Here is a 21,549-nt window from a genome sequence, read left to right on the forward strand (position 1 = left end):
GATTTCTTTTTCAAGGAGAGAGGATTTTCTTGGTAGGAAGGGAGTGTGAAAACCCTGGACTCTGTAAAATTGGGAATGACTCAGAGACAAACATTAATTTATCTTGGCGCTTAATAATTTGATTCAGCAAGTGCTGGGGCAGCACCGATGTTTTCAGCTGCTCTTAGGGCTTTCATGGCTTTCCAAACTCTGTTCCAGGAGCTTCCTGTGGCAAATGTTTCCAACATGAGTAATGAACATCCACAGCACCCATGTCCCAAAGGGAGGAGGAATAAAACCAAAGAGATTTGGGCTTCAAAGCCCCCATCTATCATTTCATGCAAAAGCTGAAACAAGCATGTTTCTTGGCAGCTATTAGAAGGAAGAAAGATTCCCTTCCTCGCTTTCTAATAGAGTCCACCTGGTTCCTACCCATCACTGCTTTGGTGGTTTGACGCTACACATATTTTTTTGGTCCAAAATGAATCTAAAATAATAGGACATCAAAATAGCAGTGCTTTGAATTAACTTTGTACTGGAATAAAACACTGGAAGTGCTTCATGCTCAGAAGAACAGATCCTACTGATCTGGAGATGAGAAAAGGACTGACCTAGAAGATTTGGTTTTGCTTTTAGCTGCAGAGCCGGTGTGTGTTGCAGGTGTGCTGACAGAGGATAAAACCTGACCCCCTCCCTACCTCCTCGCTGTGTTTGCACTGCCAGCATCACCCTTCCAGCCGTTGCTAGCTGAGCTCAAGCACAGCCGTAATTACCTTTCCCTGTTGATCCCTGGCAGCAGGAGATGCCTCTATCTGGCAATCAGCAGTTTAAGATGAAGTGAAGCACATGGATCTGTTTATGTCAGATAAGGAGATATCAGCTAAAGTGCAGTAACTGCTGGGCAAAAGCTGCTTCCCACCTTCTCTGCCAGCAAAACTCTGCTCTGTGAGAAAGGGGACTCTTATTATTATGTTATTCACACTGACATTAGGAAAGTGAATTATTAATGAGGTTATTATGTAAAACTGCAGGCCATGACTTCAAGAGGCATCAAAACAAAATTATAAAAATTAAAAAAAACCCAAAAACCTGCTGTGGCCTAGGCAGGATTGAGTCCCTAATTAAACATTTACAGTTCCTTCACTTAGAAATAATCCTGTTTGCAGTGATAACTCCTCCATACCAGTCACAGAGATAATCTGCACCTGCTATTTCACAAGCATTCTCCACTGAGCCATACTCAGCGTGGCTGCAGGGAGAAAATGGCTTTCAAGCCTTCTCCCACCTCTGTGCCGACCACTGCAAACCCACAGGAACAAGTGAGGTATTTTCACTGAAGGCTTCTGTGATGGGCTCCTTGTTTCTACAGGATCTTCGGGCAGTAATGGGGATTGAGACAAAACCCACCACTGTCCTCCCTGAGGGAGCCTCCACAGAGATGGACTACCAAGGGGAAGGCAGATTCATGGGGCTTTCCAAGTGTTGTGCACCCAAAAAGGACTTACAGTCACAACCTTTGCAACTCTTCTCCATGGCTGAACACTTTCTTCCCCTCCAAGCCACTGCCTCTGAGCTCTGTGGACAGCAATGGTGCAGTGAGGGCTTTCGGCAGCCTGTTTCGTGACACCCAAGCTGTGTGTCGTTTGCAGTTACACCGGTTCCTCGGAGGTATGTAGCAGTGAAATGTGCTTTGTAGGTGTTTTCCTCACTGGTTACAGGAAGATACTGGTAGCTGTTGGAGGAGGAGAGTGGGGCAGATCCAGCTCCATCACATGGGTTCTGCCCTCACCTGAAGCAGATGAGTCTTCAGAAACGTCTTGATCCTCCCTAATTTTGACTTTGCCATCAATCAGGAAATCCCCTTGCCTTGCTTGACACTGTCATTGTCTTTCCAATATAATAGGAGAGCTGGGGCTGAGGTCCTGCTCCTCTGCTACCCTCTACCACCCCGTGGGCCTCCACAGTTTCCCCGGGGAGGTTCCCTGCGGTGATGTGCTCTAGCATCCCTGGACTGCCACTGCTACCTCATCCCTCCACTTTTTACATCCTAAAAAACATCCTTCCTACCCTCCATATGCCTAAGCTAAGGGGTCCCCTAACTGAAAGGGTCAGCCATGGGCAGAAACTGAGGCCTGAGGTCCCAGCTTGCAGCAGAGCTGCAGGCCGGGTGATCCTCCAGAGCACAGCACAGCCTCTGCCCGCCCCTCGGCACTAACCCTCGCTCCAAAATACGCACTGGAGACACAGACCCCTTCATTCTGTCCGTGCCATTTTCAAGGGTCCGTGACAAACTGCCTGGATCTGACTGTCGACAGGCGCAGACGGGACTGCCAGGTGGTTTATCCAAGTCTCTTCCAAACTTGCAGAAATAGATTTCACAGTGTTGATAGGGCTCCAGTGGTGGAACAAGTAGTGCAGCGTGATAAGGTTTTTCCAGTCTGCAATGCATCAATTATCTGCCTCTAATTGAAGAGCCAGAGCACAGGGACTTCCAAGAAAGCAGGGTGGGAACAGAACAGACACAGTGCCAAAAAAATAGCTGTGGTCAACATTTTTGTGAGGAATGGATATCCTGGTTTGGATTAAACAAGATCTAACCTGAATCTTTGGCTTCGTCTTAATTCACCTTTTTTTCCTCGAGTTTCAAAATGCTTAAATTTATTACTTGAAATATGCTCTTCTCTGCAGTTCCTCTGTTCTGGCCAGGACCAAAAGTGTAACGGCTAAAATACCACAGAAACAACTGCTCATTATTTTAACCACCCAACAAGCAATAGAAAACGTCCTGTGAGAAATCCTGTTCTGACTGCATCCCTAGCTCAAGCTTTGCGCTTGCAGGAGAGGTGGGTAGTTCAGATAAGGTGTGCTGGTTTTGGGTGGGAAGCCGAGATGCAATTTCAGGCCCACTGATACCCAAGACAGCTTTTCTGCCCTGCACAATGAAAGACATGAAGACGAAACACTCTCAGTGTGCTCTTGTATCCAGGAGAGGTCAAGAATAAACTATAAAACATTTGTCTGGGGACTGTAAGCAGAATTCCAGGATTTACATGAGCTGATGTCACATTAACCATTTTGAAGGCCCCAGATTTAACAGGGTTTCTCAGATTCCTAAGATGTGTCAAAGTCATGTCTTCAGGAAAGTGTGCTATCAAGTGAAAAACAGGGCCTACGTAAATGGTCAAATTCTCCCAGTAGTTCTCCCTACTTGGGCACTAGATGAAAATGAACTGTTAATAATGTTAACCTGGTAGGATTTGCTTACTGGGATAGTTCTTGACTGTTCATATCAGATTGTTAAAGTCATCATTTTATGCATGTATTGAGATGCTGTTGATCAAGAGTGTTGTTGTTAGGAAGATGGCAGCACTACAGTTTTGGTTTACAACCATCTGGTGCGCTCTGCAGAGATCATTAGGAGAAAGGTCCAAGTGATTGCCTGTGAACACACCATGGGCAAGCTCCAACCAAAATAAGAAAACCTGCATCACTATGCTTCGGATCCAAAGGTCATGAAACAGATAAAATAAATCACACTGTGGTAAGAGGAGGGGTGTCATCACCATCTCATTTTATTAAATTACTTGCATCTCCTACCAATAATACATACCCTGAATGGGCCATCTTGCAAGGAGGTAAGAAGCCAGCCCTAGAAAGAGGGAAAAAGGTTGGACTTATCAGAACAACCAAGGTCAACGTAGCATATAAAGCCAGCAGTTGTGGTGTGCTACAGACCTAGTTTTTGCTTCATTTCTTCCCCTTGTAAGAGGTTTCTGATAAATACCACAAGCATCTGTTTACCCCAGAAGAGGCAGAATATGGATAGACTGGGCAGAATTGAGAGGGACATCTGGCACTTTCACTTTCATTCATTGCCTTCAGCATTGAGCTAAAAATATTTTAAAAAATATACACTGTAATAATAACTGGGAAAGAGCCACATGGACTGGAGACGAGTAACCTCTCTTACAGAGCTGGCAGCCCTTTCTGGCTAAGAACCTGGCCAGCTAGCACCGTTTATAACAGAAAAGAATGAGCTTTCTGCAAGGAAAAGCAGGGTTTGTCTTCCTAATTTGGTTTCTAAATATTGGCTTTCAGATGGAGATGAAAAAAGATAGTTTGAAAAGGAAACTATATGACCATGGTGGGTTTCTTACAGCATTTGCAAAAGGTTATGGCTTTATACACTTGAGGAATTCCTTATTCATCCATAGAAAAGAGTGGATGTTCCTACAATGCTCCACACTTACAAACCATTCCTAGACTTGTTACCAACCACATCCAGGCCTTGGGTCTCGAAACTGTCAGCAGTGACTCCCTCTGGTTGAAAGGATGGCTCTTGCAAGACTTCCAGGAGTTTGTCTGGGTTTTGGCCGCCACACTTGTTACCAAATGTTCATCCCCTTATGACAGTCCTTGGGCTGATTTGGCGTGAGTGAAGTGGAAATAAAACAAGCTAGACATAAATGTTTTGGCTGGACACCTCAGTTCTGTAGCAGTGCCATAGGTATATCAACTTCTCCTGCTGTTTCAAGTGTCCATGCTACTTGAAATTTTCACTGTATCAAAGACACAAGAGCAGTCTGCCAACTCCCAGGCTCCTTGCTGCAATTAAGGATCTGAGCAACCTACTTATGGCTATATATCAAGGAAGTGATGTTGTAACCTGCTAAATCTGTCAGTATCATCTCTTCAGCAGACAGGGCTGGTAGGAATAGGTGCTGTACAGAGCTGAGGGTGCCTCTGAGAGCTATGATATCACCTCAGCATTAGCCAGGTGTTGCGAAGGGCATCCTTCAACCCTGGAGAAGTTCTTTCTTCCGCTGGTGTTAGCAGGCCAGGCACAGTGAGGTAGTGTCTCCAGTCCATGGTGTGCTGCCCTGGAGGGAAGATACATCATATGAGTCGATTTCCATGAGCACAATCATGCACTCTGACAAGATGAATAAAATGTTCTGTCATGGCATAAATCAAATACAGACCACAGTCCAGCAGACAGTGTAAAAAATAAATGGAAAAGCAATGCTACATAAGGTTTTTGACCTTTAGGCCTGCGAAAGCTGAAGGATTTCCCCAAATTCTTTTGGCTAGAAGCACTGTATTAGTGTCTTGCCACTTTCTTGGTAAGGCTGATGCACTGAGGTAACCCAAAATGGGTTAGAATAGCCCTTTTGGTGGTGGCCGAGCCACAGATGGTGGTGTTTCCATCCAAGATGGCCGTAGGGTTCTAGGATCATGGATAATTCCTTTGCAGAGCAGTTCTGGCTCTCCCTGAGCTTTCATAGGTGGGGAAAGCTGTGAACTCCCTTGAACTGGTCAATTACTTACACCCTGCTTCTGCCCCTCTTTCCCTACCTGGCTCACTGTTTTGAACAAGGGTTAGTTGTTTCTCCAGTCTGCAGTGGCATGATCCACACAGTGCCAGTTACTCCACTAATTGCTCTGTACCGTGCCACCGAGGACAGAAGGATCCCTAGCTTTGCTCTTCCTGTGCATGGATCATGCAGGAGTTTGTCAACAAACAGGATAGCCGAAAAGCTTCTTTTTCTGTAACATAAAACTAAAAGTCACACGAGTGGCTGAGGACCTTGTATTAAGCAATTCATCCTCTATAGTACGGTGTAAACCACACACACCCAACGTGCTCAGAGGCAGGGCAGTGAGAGGATGTCACCTGTTTCAGGTGACACTGACCCTACTAAAGGTCCAGGCTTAGCTACACACCCTGAAGTTTTATTTGGGAGACTGACTCCAAATAGTAAGTAGGAAAATATGAGACTAATTTAAAAAATGAATGGACACTGAGCTGATACTGTTGCTGTCACTGCATGCCAGAATGTTCAGTTTCAAAACCACCTTCCCTGTAATTGCTGTGTTATGGCCACCCACAGCACTGCTATGTCTATTTTCTTTGTTAGAAACAGGTCATAGAAAAGTATGTTGCTTTTCATTTTTAATGCACTTTCTGGAAAGAAAACATTTATTTCTACAAGCCTTACTGAGGAAAAACTGACAAAGATAAGGCTTGTTGCCTAAATCAATTACCCCTAAGGTGTATAAATTAATTTGGTTTCTTGTTGACTCATTACTGTTTCTATTCAGGAGAAAAAATGGCTTTAATCTTTTTTTTTTCAGAGAAGTCAATTATCTTGGCACTTTTGGCAATTTAATGCTAACAAGTGCAGAAGTCTGGATGAGTTCATAGGAGGTGTAATTTTTTCATATAGAGTTCAGATTAATTTAGCCAACACAGGTTTTGAAGAGACGTTATTTCTCTAACACGTCTTGAGAAAAGCCTCAGAAACCTCAGGACACAGAAGCTGCTGAAGAAGACATTAAATTTACTGATCCGATTTTAATGTTGCTCGTTAGTTCATAAGAAAAACCGATGGGACATTGAATTATGGCCAAGAGATCTTCTGCAATGGGACACTTTTGGCTCAACAAGTTTCACCCTGCACCTGTAATTTCTATTAGCTTCATAAGTAATGTCAAATTCAGTTTCTGGTGGGAAAGAAACCTGAGCATTTTTATGAAAGGCTTAGCCACAGGATTGTTAGCAAATCTCTGAGCAGAGATATTCCCGACACACAAGACAGCAAGCCCAGCCTATGCCTCCGCCTTTAGGCTGAGTTATAAGGACGGTATGGAGGAAAAGCAGTGCTCTCACTGCGATCGGCGCGTTTATTTTGCTGGACCCCGTGGCCAGCCGTAGGCAGGGGTGAAGCAGGCAGCTGCCAGGGCGCAGCCTGAAGGGTGGCAGCAGCATCGCAGAGGTGTGCGAGAGGGAGAAACTCTGCACCGCACAGCAGCCTCCGGCGATACGTCTGCTGTCGCAGCAGCAAAGCCAGCAGACCTGCCTGCCTGGGGGGAAGCTGGCGGACCACAACCCTGCCGGGGTATCAGGGAGCCAGGACGGGGCTGGCCAAGGTCAGCCCCCCTCCTTCACCACTGGCTGAGGAGGGTCTGGGGGAGTGGAGCTGGGGCAAATCTTCATTTTACCCCCTCTACTCAGGGCAGCAGCTTTCAACTCCTCTTGGAGACGTAATTTCACCTGTCTGCCGATAAAATTGATGCAGGACACTAGCGACAGATGCTCCTGTTAAGTAATTTTTTTTGTCAGAGAAAAACTGTGCTTGTCAGGGTGCCTCTGAAAAATGAAATTAAATCCTTTCAAGTAACTTCTGAAAGTCTTTGGAGTGATATCATTACCATGTGCTCCAGCTGATGGGATTTTCTGCTGTTGGTCCTTACCCCGTTTCCCCCTGCCTCCTGAAACATACTGCGTTGCACAGATTACCTGTGTCCTAGGCAACAGGCAAGCACATGTTTTCCTGAAAACCAGGAAAAATCAATCTCCACTGCCAGAAGTATGCCAGGAGGTTTACACAGGCAAAGGTGAGCAACAGACAGAGGCCAAAGGTGTCCACCCAACCTGGGTGGGAGACAAGCACTTGTGCAACTCAGAAACACAGATTTACTGTCCCACAGCAGTGTATGTGGCTGGAGCTGGGAAGGTCCAAAGCAGTTTTAAGTCTAGCTGACCACAAACACTTTTCTAGGCTCACAGCTTCTGCCAAACAGGGTTTGGACCATCCAGCACAACAACCATAGGGGAAAGGGATCCCATCTGCCTCCTTCCCAGTAGCAAGCCAGAACCGAGCCCTCAGTGTATGCAGTATCAGCCAGAGACTGCCCATCGCATGTCCGAATGTCATTTATAACATGCTTTTCTGTCTGGCTCGGTCTGGGGTCTTGCTAGAGATTCATTTCTGCATCCAAACTGAGATTTATGCCCTACAGGAACCTGCAGTGTGGCATGGGTTCCTGCTATGATGGGGACCACAAAGGGGAAACATTTGCTTTCAGGGAGGGGAAACACCAAAAGGACCATAATTTCTAGCAGTCTGAACCTACTTTACTATTAAAGCAAGCAGGATGCTATGCTTGCCGTGAGCAGAGCAGCAGGAGCTGCCACAGGACCGGTACTCCCCAGCACTGCCCAGTGCAGAGCCCTGCAGTGGAGTGACACACTGGGGACAGCGAAGGGAGGGAAGAGAGGGTAGAAGGGGGGAAAGGAACATTTCAGCTGAGGCCAGACTCAGCTCCCTAAAATACTGGTATTTGGTGTAAGCTCCATCAATACAGAGAGGAGGCAGCCCAGCTTGTCTCCACGCCCGGAGCGCATAGCGTGCGTGCAGCTTGCTGACGAAGGAGACGGATCCTGCCTGGTGCCACACATCCCTTTTAATTGCGGAAAAGCTGGAACTGACCCTGGCGTCAGACACGGCAATGGGAGCTGCAGGAGGATGTCGCCGGGGAGCGGTCAGCCGCCTGCGCCAGCTGGAGCGTGCTGCTGGCGAGCGCCGCGGGCAGCCGCGGGGCAGCTGCGCTCCCTGTGCTGGCTGCACGTCGCGTCGCAGGGGTGGGTATGGGTACCATGCCCCCCTTTTTCTTCCAGTATCTTCCTGAGTGTCCTTCCTTGCTGACTTGAAAGAAGTGGACTGGAGCAAAAGCTACAACACTGTGTGCCTATTTGTGGCAGTGGGATTAATAATAATACTGGAGGAGGGATCAAATGTATTGAAGTTAGGGACAGACTCAGTTTTGATAGTATGGGAACAGAATGTTGCTTCTGTATGAACCACCTGATACTCTGGAGTGCCTTGCAAATGTCAGACTGCATGTGTTCAAAGGAATGGGATCAGGGGAGCAACATATTTACCTGCTGAATAACCCTCCTTTCAACCCTGAAGGGCAGAAAACTAGCATTCAGATTCAGAAACCTTATGTGAAACCCCTAACTCATATCTTGTCCATTGGATCTATTTACTCAGTACCCTGTAAATGTAGCAAGAGCAGTGCTTGCCGTTCATCCATCCACCCGTGGCTTTAATACCTTACTTCAGAGATCTATTTTGAAAGCTGTAGGTAAAGTGTCTTGCTCATGGTTCATGCCATGGATTTCATGGATTTGAATATTATCTCTTCTTCATATATTAAAATGAAGAACAAAATCTACATCTGGGAAGGACATAGGTTTTACATTACTGTCTCCTTTGCTCTGTGATACAGGTCATGGCCATTCCTGTGGAAGCTGGACAGCCTTTGAACATTCACAGACCATGACCAGTTTACACATTGGTCTGAGTCCTGGTGTGAAATAGGGCTGGAAAAATCACTGCAAATCTTACTTGTCTTTTTCTACTGTCAGAAGCCAAATGCTCATGGTTTAATGCAAGTTCACAGACTTGAACACCAAGTTTGTGTCAAAATTTTATTAATTCATTTATAGCTTTGTGATGAAAAATGTGCAAAGCTCAAACGGACTAAAGTACTTCATCTCCCTCACACACAGACCGCAGAGCCCTCTCCTGTGAGCACAGAAATGTAAATGGCTTTTGAGATAAGAGAGAGCCCCATAGTGCACAGGACTTTGATGATACCTGCAGACTAGTAATGGTTGTGGTAGAGCTCCCTGTGCTGGGAGGAAAGCTTGGCCTTCACCACCAGCTCCTGCAGCCAAAGAAGGCTCCTCCTGGAAAAGGAAAACTTTATTTGTGCTCTGACACCTCCACCCCTTCCCTGGGAAATAACATCACACACCAGAATATCTCCAGCCACTTCACCCACTTGGGTGGACAGGGAAAATTTATTTTAATTACTGTTCAATACAATTAGCACCAAGTGTTTAAACATTAGGCTCACCTATGGCAAAGTTAGTTTTTTCAGGTTTTTTGAAGATCCATTGTTGAAAAACATGCCTGGTAAAACTGATGACTGAAATCTCTGAAGTGCTAAGCAAATCCCTGCCACTCAGGGGTAGCAGCAAATTCCAGTTCTGGTCCCAGTTTATGAAAGTCCTTAAACCTGTGTTTTCACCTAGCTTAACTTGGCAAAGCGTTTATGTTGCTTTGCTGGTCTGGGGCTGCATCAGGAGACCTAACTGTGTGCAGCAAGTAGGATGCCGGAGGGGCTGAAGCAACTGCCACTGGCCCCACAGGCTGGGGAGAATTTGGGAATTTGACTCAAAGCTGCATCGTAGAGCTGCTTGTGAAGGTCATTCAGAAACTGCCTTTGGCTGAAAAGAGGAGGATGTGTCCAAACAACTGCGCTTGTCGGATGTGCTTCTGAGAGGGAAAGAGCAACTTTAGAAACATGGAGAGATAACTAGTCTAGATGACCAAAACCATAGATGAATAGCTTGAAATTCTCTTTCACACGGGAGATTTCCTGCACATCAGGATTACTGGGGCGTTGCTTGCCAGACCTGCTGTGTTTTGACTGCATAGAAAAAATGGGGTGTAGAAAATTCATTCTCTGGGAAATGCAAAGTAGGAACTTGCTGAGCACTTTTTATCTAAATTACACAGACACAGTATTCCCACTTAAACCAATCCATTTCAAAGTACTATCTATAATGACTCCGGATATACATTCAAGCAGCTAACTTATTTTGCTCTTGTGAAACTTGCTATGCTTTTTAGCCTCCCATATGTGTTACGTGGTAGTTACATAGTGAGTAGTACCACCTGTCTTAGCAATCACTAGACATTTTACACCCTGAATATGTTGCTCTGTACTGCAGCACCCTTACTGATGCTTTGTGAGAAACCACCTGCTTTTAAAATTGTAAGAAATATTGGTAAAGGACACAAGCCGAGAAATGTTTTAGAGTCATAGAAAGGTTTGGGTTGGCAGGGACCTTAAAGATTATCTAGCTCCAACCTCTCTGCCATGGGCAGGGACACCTTCCACTAGACCAAGTTGCTCAAAGCCCCATCCAGCCTGGCCTTGAACAATTCCAGGGATGGGGCACCTACAACTTCTTTGGGCAACTTGTTCCAGTGTCTCACCACCCTCATAGTAAAGAATTTCTTCTTTATATCTAATCTGAATCTATCTTCTTTCAGTTTAAAGCCATTACCCCTTGTCCTATCACTACATGCCCTTGTAAAAAGACCTTCTCCAGCTTTCTTGTAGGCCCCTTTCATGTACTGAAAGGCTGCAATAAAGTCTCCCCAGAGCCTTCTCTTCTCCAGGCTCAACAACCCCAACTCTCTCAGCCTGTCCTCACAGCAGAGCTGTTCCAGCCCTCTGATCATTGCTGTGGCCCCCTCTGGACCCGCACCAACAGGTCCATGTCTCTCCTGTGCTGAGGGCTCCAGAGCTGGATGCAGGACTCCAGGTGGGGTCTCAGCAGAGCAGAGTAGAGGGGCAGAATCCCCTCCCTCGACCTGCTGGCCACGCTGCTTTGGATGCAGCCCAGGGTATGGCTGGCCTTCTGGGCTGCAAATGCACATTGCTGGCTCGTGCTAAGTTTCTAATCAACCAACAACCCCAAGTCCTTTTGTCATGGTTTTGGGTTTTGTTTCATTTTGTTTTGTTTTTTAATTTAAAGTTGGTGTGTATGTAAGTGCTTGACTTAGAATGTATTGACAGAACTCATCACAAAAAAGCGTCTTTGGAAAGATAGAGTAATGTCACTGTATGGGCTTATTTCTCTAGTTCTCACTTGAATAGAAACAGCACCATCTGTTGCTCTCTGTGCTGTCAATCACAGCAGCTTTTTCTCTGCCCAGATGATGATTAGGAGAAATGAACCATATGCAGCACAAATTAAATGAGGAGGAAAATGTTTATTTTCAGGGTGGGCTTAGACTGGAATAATTTAACCTGATCCGTTGGATGTGTAGGGCTGAATCACAGCTGCTTTTTCATTTTACAAAAACAATGCCCAATCAATGAAGCTTTCTTAAAAACCTGGTAAAAACAGTGCTGATTTTGCATTTCTCCAGCAGTCTTGCACTGTAGGAATGACCCTCATAAAATTATAACCACTAGGGATGGAAAATACTTTCTAGGTTTATTCTGATCCCTACATGTCAGCTCGAATATATTTCACTGGATGCATCTTATCCAAGTAGCTCCACCCGTTATTATTTGATTAGTTGAGACACTGCATTCTCCGGACTGCTTACCCGACGCTCACTCCCCGAAGGGTTAGATGACACCATGCTGACAGCCCTGTTACCAGCTGGAAGCTGTCTCATATTAGGGCTCTCACGTTGCTGCGGCTGAACCCTGATAGCAACGGTGGAAAATTTCTCTCCATTTTGCTCGGTGCGGTGTGAGCCAATATATGAAAGAGCGTCTGGGCTAAGCACCAGACATGGGTAAACTGTGGCAGAAATCTGAACGGGGAGCTTTTGGGCCGTTATGCTTGTGCCATTCATCATTTTGCGATTCCTTGTCAGAGGTGGAGATCCTTGTCCACAGCTTAGGAGGAAAACGCTGCCGTTTGTCTAGGTTTTGCAGCTCTCTCTTAGGTGTTGTATCTTCCTCTGAGGAGTCCAGACAGTGACAATAGCTGGAGCCGAGGCGAGCTGGGCAAGCTCTGCTCAGTCATGCCCAAACTTGGGAGACAGGCTTTTATTTCAACTGATCTGCTCTAAAGAGGGTCTTACAGTCTAAGTTATTCAGAAAAACATTTGGCAGTTGTAATTTTCAGGTTTTATCAGTATTTTTATGTCAAGGAACATGTGTTTTTGCAAGCAGTGGAGTAACGTTATTGCTAATGTTATTGCTATCCCCATGTCCGCAACGCGTAGGAGGTGGCTCAGGGCAAAAGTGCTGCATCAGCCCTGTGCTCCCCAGCACCCAGCCTTGGTGCTTAGTGACACGAATAACCACGGGGCCTCCAGGTCCCCATCACAGACCGGAGGAGAGCTACCGGGAGCTACACACCCCCGCTGCAGCCCTTGCCTATTGCCTCGCACAGGCAGAGCGCCAATAATTTCCTTTGTCTGAACTTTGAAAATGAGGTGAGGAAAACAAATGACTCTGTTCTGAGCGATCAAAGGAGAGTGCTGAAAGAGTCAAGGGAGACTGGCAGCTGCTGTTCTCCTTTACTTCAAAGTTGTGTTCGGAAAATTGGACTTCAGTGTTACGGTCGAGACACTTTAAGGATGCCTGAAGGAAAATGTGACTTCTTCCCCTCCCCTCCTCTTTCTCCACAGTCAGGTGTTTGGTTTCTTTACATAAAATATCAAATTAAGACTGACATTTGTTTCACATCACGTCCCAGTTTTCACTTCAAGTTCTAAAATGTGAAGAAAAAAAAGGTTGTTTGCTTTTTGCTTTTTTGGAATGGTTTCTCTTCTCATCCCACTGAAGAAGTGAGGAGATATTAAAAAAGAGGGAAAAGGTGGAGATTTAAAAAAGCAGAAACAGAGTAAACTAAAGAGCACAGTGAAACCAAAAATTTCTTTCTTTGTTCTTCAGCTGTTTTTCAGAACTACACTACGTTACTTAATTTGCACTTTTCATGCTGAGATTTTTGTCAAAAATCAAAACTGTTTTACAAAAGATTTCAACAACAATTACATTACAGACTTTGATGGAACAATATTTGTCAAAACTGTTTGAGGATTTCCTCCTGTGCAGGCAGAACATGTGGGGGCTGTGTGAAATTGGCAATAACTGTTAAAAATGTCCATACCATTTGCTGAGCACAGGTTAGCACAAGAAGTGGGAGGTGGATACATTTCCTAGCCACTTGCATTAAACCTGATGGTGAAAGTTGTGGAATTTATCAACCCCTCCGACTGTGCTTTCCTTCCATTGTCAGACTTCTTGGCACATGAATAACATTCTGCAGCAAAGCCAGATGCAGATGAGGCTTCCCCTCATTTACTCTGGCCACCACAGCACACAGGGCACAGCTGCAGCTGAGTAACACCCTCCTAATGTATCCCACAGAATCACAGAATCACTAGGGTTGGAAAGGACCTTTAAGATCATCAAGTCCAACCATTAATCCAGCACCACCATGTCCCCTAAACCATGTCCTGAAGCGCCACATCCACACGTTTTTTGAACACTTCCAGAGATGGCGACTCCACCACCTCCCTGGGCAGCCTGTTCCAATGCCTGACCACCCTCTCAGTGAAGAAATTTTTCCTAATATCCAAGAAATTTTTCCTAATATCCAAAATTTTTCCTAATATCCAATCTAGATCAGGGAAGCAATTGCTGCTGGAGGAAGAAATAGTAAATGCAAAGTCAAGATATGACTGAACTCCCGTCAAAAGTGCATAGGCGGGGAGCACTGGTGCTTCCTCTGTGAGCTCTGGGAAACTGCAGCAAGTAAATACATACATCAGTGCTTGGCTTTTGTCTGTTCTGGGGTTTATAATCAGCTAAAATAAAGGGATTTAGCTCAGAGACAGACAAAAAAAGTTACAAAAGAAAAACTCCAGTCTTCAGTGGTATGACTTCAGCTCCAGAGTATGAGAGGCTACAGCTGAAGATGCTCTGCTGTGGCAGGAAACATCTCCTGAAGAATAAATTCAAGTGAGACTGACCCACAGAAGGAGGCACCAGACTAGGAAAGAGCACAGGAAGCTCCATGCAGGAGTCCTGGGTGCAACAGGGTAGTGTTGAAATCACATTAATTTCTCACCACCAAGGCCGCCAAGGTTGAATCTTACATGCTGAATAAAGCAGAGGTCACATCACTGCTGGGGAGAGCATTTTGAGTGCATATGCTGGCAAAGACACCTAGGTAATGTTGTATGCCTAGGAGGTAGAAGATTGCAAAAATCTGAGTGCAATACCCCTGTCACACAGGTGCCTTTCAGCCTGGGGTCTTGGGTACACTTGCGTAACCCTAAAGAAACCCATTACTTTAACTAAGTGTGGTAACAGCTAAACTTGACCTTGTTTCAGTCTGAACACAGAAACTTGAAGATCAGCAGTAGGCTGGCTTCAACAGTTCCACCCTGCTTCAACACAGCCAAGGCTTGCTGGCAAGCATGGCACACCTCAGGGACCTGCCACCATCTACTTAGGATCTTCTGAGCCAAGGGCGAGGAGTGGGAGACAGAGCCATCTGAAGGAAGCTTCCACCCTTGTCTCTTTGGTTTCTTTCTTTGGACACTGCAGTTTCGCTGGTGATACTCATGCCAGCCTTCTCTTCACCACTTACCTTCCACTTTCCCCAGCCCTGTGGGAAATGTTGGTTAGATCCCACAGAAGAAATCTCTTTTTCAAAATAACCCTCAAAGCAAAGAAACAAAGGCAGACAGTGAGTTGTTTAACTGCTTGTAGCTGTCAGGACACTTTGGTAAACAGCACTGTCTGCATGTTTCCAACTCTTTTTCTCTACAATATGAGCCAACACCCCTTCCTCCCCAGTCATTCAGCACTGTTCACCTCCGTGTCAGCATAACTGCCAGCAAGGGAACCGTAACCTAGCTTCAAGGATTCCCACAGAGACCAACCGCAGCTGCAGGTAAACCTGAGCCACCTTGTTCCTCTTGCCAACAGAGGAAGCTCCAATCATCCTGACCAAATACTACAGTCTCGAGCTCCAGCACATTGTCCAAAGCACCTGTATCTCTGCAAATATCTAGAATGGTCATTCGTGGAGAGACACCTGTCATGGTAGTCCAAATACAATCCTTTTCCATACTTAAACATGCACTTCACCATGTATATCCAGGGTTAACAGGTTCTTTATGTCCTGAAAAGAAATATAAAAATTATTCTACACAGCGATAGAAATGCATTCTTAAGGAGAAAAAAAAAATATTCTTGGGTTTCATGTTGAAGTGTTTTCATATAATGTGGAGCCCAAGCCACTGGCTACTTATTTCTTACATGTATGTTCAATGATCTGGTGTGACGAGACCTACGGTTTGATATAAAAGTCAAAGGCCTTCATACAAACCAACAAACAAAAAAGGAATAATACTCAAAATGATGGCACTGCTGTGCATGAGGCGGTATAGGAAGGAACTGAGAGTAAAATTTGGCTGAAAGGGGAGCTGTGTGCAAGTTCACATCTGCTATATTTTTGGTCCTTTGACTTCATATCCTTTTTATGCTACAACAGTCTTTCATCCACACTCCTGAAGGGAAGTTTGTTAACAAGAACTGTTCTTCACTTAGAATTAGAATTCATTAATTATTTATTTTTTATAATATATATTTTCTATAATATATTTTATAATTATCGTTTATATAATGAATTATATTTAATTGTTTGTATTTTTAATATAATTATTATAATTTCTAATTAAAAATTAGAAAGACAAAAGCCCAGTTAGAACTCAATCTGGCTGTGGTCATAAAGGATAAAAAAAATGCTTTCACAAATATATTAACAACAAAAAGAGAGGCAAGGAGACTCTCCATCCCTTATTGGATATGGGGGGGAACATTGTCACCAAGGATAAGGAAAATGCTGAGGAACTTAATGCCGCCTTTGCCTCAGTCTTTAATAGACAGACCAGGTATCCGCAGGGTATTCAGCCCCCTGAGCTGGAAGACAGGGATGGAGAGCACAATAAACTCCCCATAATCCAGCAGGAAACAGTTAAGGACCTGCTATGCCACCTGGACACACACAAGTCTATGGGGCCTGATGGGATCCACCCAAGAGTACTGAGAGGGCTGGCGGAGGAGCTTGCCAAGCCACTCTCCATCATTTATCAGCAGTCCTGCTTAACAGGGGAGGTCCCAGAAGACTGGAGGCTTGCCAATGTGACACCCATCTACAAGAAAGGCCGGAAGGAGGATCCTGGGAACTACAGGCCTGTCAGCCTGACCTCCATGCCAGGGAAGATCATGGAGCGATTCATCTTGAGGGCGCTCACAGGGCATCTGCAGGACAACCAAGGGATCAGGCCCAGCCAGGCTGGGTTCATGAAAGGCAGGTCCTGCTTGACCAACCTGATCTCCTTCTATGACCAGGTGACCCGCCTAGTGGATGAGGGAAAGGCTGTGGACGTTGTCTACCTGGACTTTAGTAAAGCCTTTGACAGCGTCTCCTACAGCATTCTCCTGGAGAAACTGGCGGCTCGTGGCTTAGACAGGTTTACTCTTCCCTGGGTAAAGAACTGACTGGATGGCTGAGCCCAGAAAGTTGTGGTGAATGGCACTAAATCCAGCTGGCGGCCGGCCACAAGCGGTGTTCCCCAGGGCTCAGTTCTGGGGCTGGTCTTGTTCAGTATCTTTATTGATGACCTGGATCACGGAATCGAGTGCTCCCTCAGTAAGTTTGCAGATGACACCAAGTTGGGTGGGAATGTTGATCTGCTGGAGGGCTCTGCAGAGGGATCTGGACAGGTTGGATCAATGGGCCAAGGTCAACTGTATGAGGTCTAACAAGGCCAAGTGCCAGGTCCTGCACTTCGGTCACAGCAACCCCATGCAATACTACAGGCTTGGGGAGGAGTGGCTGGAGAGCTGCACAGTGGAAAAGGATGTGGGGGTGCTGGTTGACAGCCAGCTGAATATGAGACAGCAGTGTGCCCAGGTGGTCAAGAAGGCCAACAGCGTCCTGGCCTGTATCACCAATAGTGTGGCCAGCAGGAGTAGGGAAGTGATTGTGCCCCTGTACTCGGCACTGGTGAGGCCGCACCTTGAATCCTGTGTTCAGTTTTGGGCCCCTCACTACAAGAAGGATGTTGAGGTGCTGGAGCATGTCCAGAGAAGGGCAACGAAGCTGGTGAGGGGTCTGGAGCACAAGTCTTATGAGGAGCAACTGAGGGAACTGGGGTTGTTTAGTCTGGGGAAGAGGAGGCTGAGAGGAGACCTTATCGCTCTCTACAACTACCTGAAAGGGGTTGTGGTGAGGTGGGTGTTGGTCTCTTCTCCCAAGTAATAAGCAATAGGACGAGAGGAAATGGCCTCAAGTTTCCCTAGGGGAGGTTTAGACTAGGTATCAGGGAAAATTTCTTTACTGAGAGAGTTGTCAAACATTGGAACAGGCTGCCCAGGGAGGTGGTGGAGTCACCATCTCTGGAAGTATTCAAAAAATATGTAGACGTGGCACTTTGGGACATGGTTTAAAGGGCATGGTGGTGTTGGGTTGACAGTTAGACTTGATGATCTTAAAGGTCTTTTCCAACCTTAATGATTCTGTGATTCTGTGATCTCAGTGCCATGGTCAGGAAATATAAAGTACAACATAGAAGGCTTTGGTGCTAACTCCATGGTAAAATATAGACAGGGATTGGGATTTACATGTCTTAGACTGGCTGAAAGCAGCACTGATGTCTATCCTATACATCTGTATGGACAAATGCTTTAGGCTTATACATGCAGCTCAGCTTTTTAGATGAAGTTATTACCTCTAGGCTCATCTCTGAGTGTCTATTTTGAGAAAACAACCTCTCACAGCTGTGAAGAGAAGCGGGAAAACATGAGCTCAATATAAGGAAGAACGGATGTGTTTTCTTGAGAGGGCTGCACTAGTAACTCTGGCATACGTCTAACACAGATTGACATTGCCACAGATGCACCCACCTGAATACAGGAGCAGAATGGGGCAGTGACCTTGCACAGCTGTAAACATCATTACTAATTGCAAGCTTAATTGCTGTTGCCTCCCAAACAGGAGTCCTACTGCACTTGCTGATGAAGACCTTACAAATAGCTGAAAGGTTTTCTTTTAAAAAACCACAATAGTTCATTTCCTCACAGAAAACTTCTCCTACAAATCCTTCTGCTCCCTTCCATGTCTCTCAGGTTCCCACCACAGAACTTCCTTTGCCCAGGCTTGGCTGACATGGCTGCTTTGATGGGAGTCAGCATGTATGCCCTGTCTGCTCTGCAGTGGTTACTCGGGTGCTGCCTCTCACCTGCTGGGACACGCAAGGTAATTTAAAAGGGGGTGAAATCCTGAAAGCTGAAAGAAGTCCTTCTGCTATTTGTTTTTCCATCTCTGCAGTGGATGGAGGGCACCCTGCTGCTGTCTCTGCTTGTGTTGAAGAAGAGGGAGACTTCTTTGCCTCCCCCAGGCCCCAGTCTGGGAAAACCCCTGGGATGCCCCATGTTGCTGAAACCGTGGCTGAGGGTGACACCAGTGCCCAGCCTGAGTCCCACCAGGCTGGCATTCATGCCTGCCACATAAATAAAACCAGAACAACTATTTTGCATGGCTGAGCCATGTGTTCTTAAAGGTTTCTGGGGAAGGAGACGAATGCTGGAATGGAATGCATGGGAAGAGTGGGCTTTCGGGGAAAAGGGCACAGGACTGGTTTAGTCAGAGCTTTACACAGGCTGGATTAGTGAAACCTACAGTTGGAATATCAGTTAAATAATTAGTATAGTATATAATATGAAGCATAATTTAGACAAGGATTATAAGTCTGTTGTGAAAAGAACCATGATGAAAGACAAGGTTTTTCTTGCTTAAAGCAGACACTTTGCAAATTTAACAGGAATTTGACTGACCTCAGCATCATTTACCCATGTAAAGTGACTCTTTATGCCATAAAGAGTCTAGAAAAAAATGGGTTTTTCTTTGTGAGACAAAGATGTGCTTCTCCAGCACCACACACGTGCATAATGCGGGGTGAATGGCTCAGCAGATGGTGTGACCCACTGTTCCCAAAAAGTCATGTGGGAACATGGAGGCACATGACCAGAAATGCCGATGTGCAGGAAAATAAACAAGGAAACAGGAGGAGAGGCTGGGGGAACTGGGAAAGGAGTTGTCTCAAGGGGGTTCATGTAGCAGAGGAGCCCATTGTGTAGGTAAGTATGCAGACAATTTCCAAATGCGTGATACTCACTTGATAAATGGCAACAGATTCCTTGGAGTCATGCCAGGCTCTGTATAAGTAAGTGTGTTTTGGATGAGAAACACATGCGAGGACTGGGGAGGTTATAGCTTGCCACTTTGAAACACAGTGCCAATGGGGAATTCGGAGCCTTTGGTTAAGAGCACTATTGTGGACATTCCAGTTGGTACTTGGAACAGGCTTATGTTATGAAGATATTGTAAAATACTGTGCTGTTCATACACAATAATGTTGAATAATACTCTGCAGTGTTTCTCCCTTGCTATGGGAAATGCTCTAAGAAATTGTGACTGCCTAGATCAGAGATCTGTAGATAAAACATAGAACTATTGTATTATCAATAATGAGTTATATTACTTTAGAAACCTTTTCCTGTAGTCAATTTGCGCATCACAAGATGCAGTGTTCAAGACAAGGGTCACTTAAAAATGGCAAGAATGCTGCACAAGCCTAATTGTGAATGAAGGCTATAAATGAGCTTTTGTGCCATGGAATCTTGATATTTTAAAGTTTATTCACAGAAATGTACTAAATGTAATGATGGTGAATCATAAGGCCTCCCTAATTAGGAGAGATGGAGCCAAGACTGGACATTTGCATGCATGTTGAGACGAATAGAAGCAAATCTGTGCAAGTACAAGGCACATGATATCCTCCATACGAGTTAACTGCTAGCAGAAGGCACACCTTTTCACACCATAGCCCCAGTTTATACTCAGTGCATGTACATACCTTACGGATTATTAACCCATGGGTTAATATTATGATTAATAGGATGTATTGGTCACAATGGCTGGGGCATAACTTGGATTTCTGGTGGGAGAAACAAGCAGAAGATGCTGTGGCCGATGAAAACATCTGAAACACTGCATGTGGTGGGGCAGAGATGTAAAGTGGACACCACACACAGTAAAAAAAGGGCTAAGCAGGCTACCTTCAGCCAACTCCCATGGAAAGGGCTGGTGTTCATCACAACTGGGAGCACTGGGGAGGGTAGCAGGGGTGAAGCAGGCATCCCAGGGCTTTTGGGGAGCACCAGCTTGTACAGCCAGGAATCGGAGCCGCATGTGTGACTCATTGCTCCAAGTGCAGCAGGTACACTTGTGAGAATCATGTCCAATGAGCCCTGCCATTGCACAGCATGAGGCTGTGTCATGCTTCAGAGAAGATGTCTGGAGAAGAGCCTCACCTGGGACTTGGTCTAACCCAAGAAAAACCACCTGTGGCTCTCTCATGTAATGGCAAAGTGTCGTCCCATGCTTCACATCCTCTGGCAAGTATTTGAAGCTGCTTGGATAGATATTGCTGAAGGTAGACAGGTTCAGAGAGAAATGCAACAACCTCCAGTCATGGTCCCCCTATTTTGATTTGCAGGCTGAGCAGAGATCACCCCCCAGGGATGAAATTACACTGTGACAGGCATAAACAGGCTGGTGGTGGGCTGTTACTTTGGAGGTGATGGGAATGCACACACTGGCTGCTGCTATCTGTAATGTATGTATCAATCCTGGGTATTTGGGGCCAGATGTGTCCCATTCCCTCTCAACTCTATGGAGATTCCTCCTGGGAAGTAGGCATTTATTTCTTCTTCTTGGGTCTGTAACATTACTGCCTGCAATTAGGATGACTAGTGATACTTGTTTCCTCGTTTCCATTCGGAGGAAAATCCTGGCTATCCAATTCAGCTATCTTTCCAGTGTACCATACTTTATTAAAACGTAACATGCCCTCTGTCCTGTGGCTCTGCAAACAGCTGGAACAAGCAGAAGGAGAAGCAGCTTTGGTTGTCTCAACCGTGGCCAAAGGAAGGGGCATTTATTGGCCCCCTTGTTTCAGCCTGGCCAGTGCTTCAGCTCCCCCCTGCCAGCAAGAGCAGCATTTGCTCATGGCCGGTGACTTGCTGGCATCTCTCTGAGTGTGCTGGCATGACCACATGCTCACACCCTATTCTTCAATAGTCTTAATTCAAGACAGG

Source organism: Phaethon aethereus (genome assembly GCF_964289735.1).
Source record: "Phaethon aethereus genome assembly, chromosome: Z".
NCBI lineage: Eukaryota > Metazoa > Chordata > Aves > Phaethontiformes > Phaethontidae > Phaethon > Phaethon aethereus.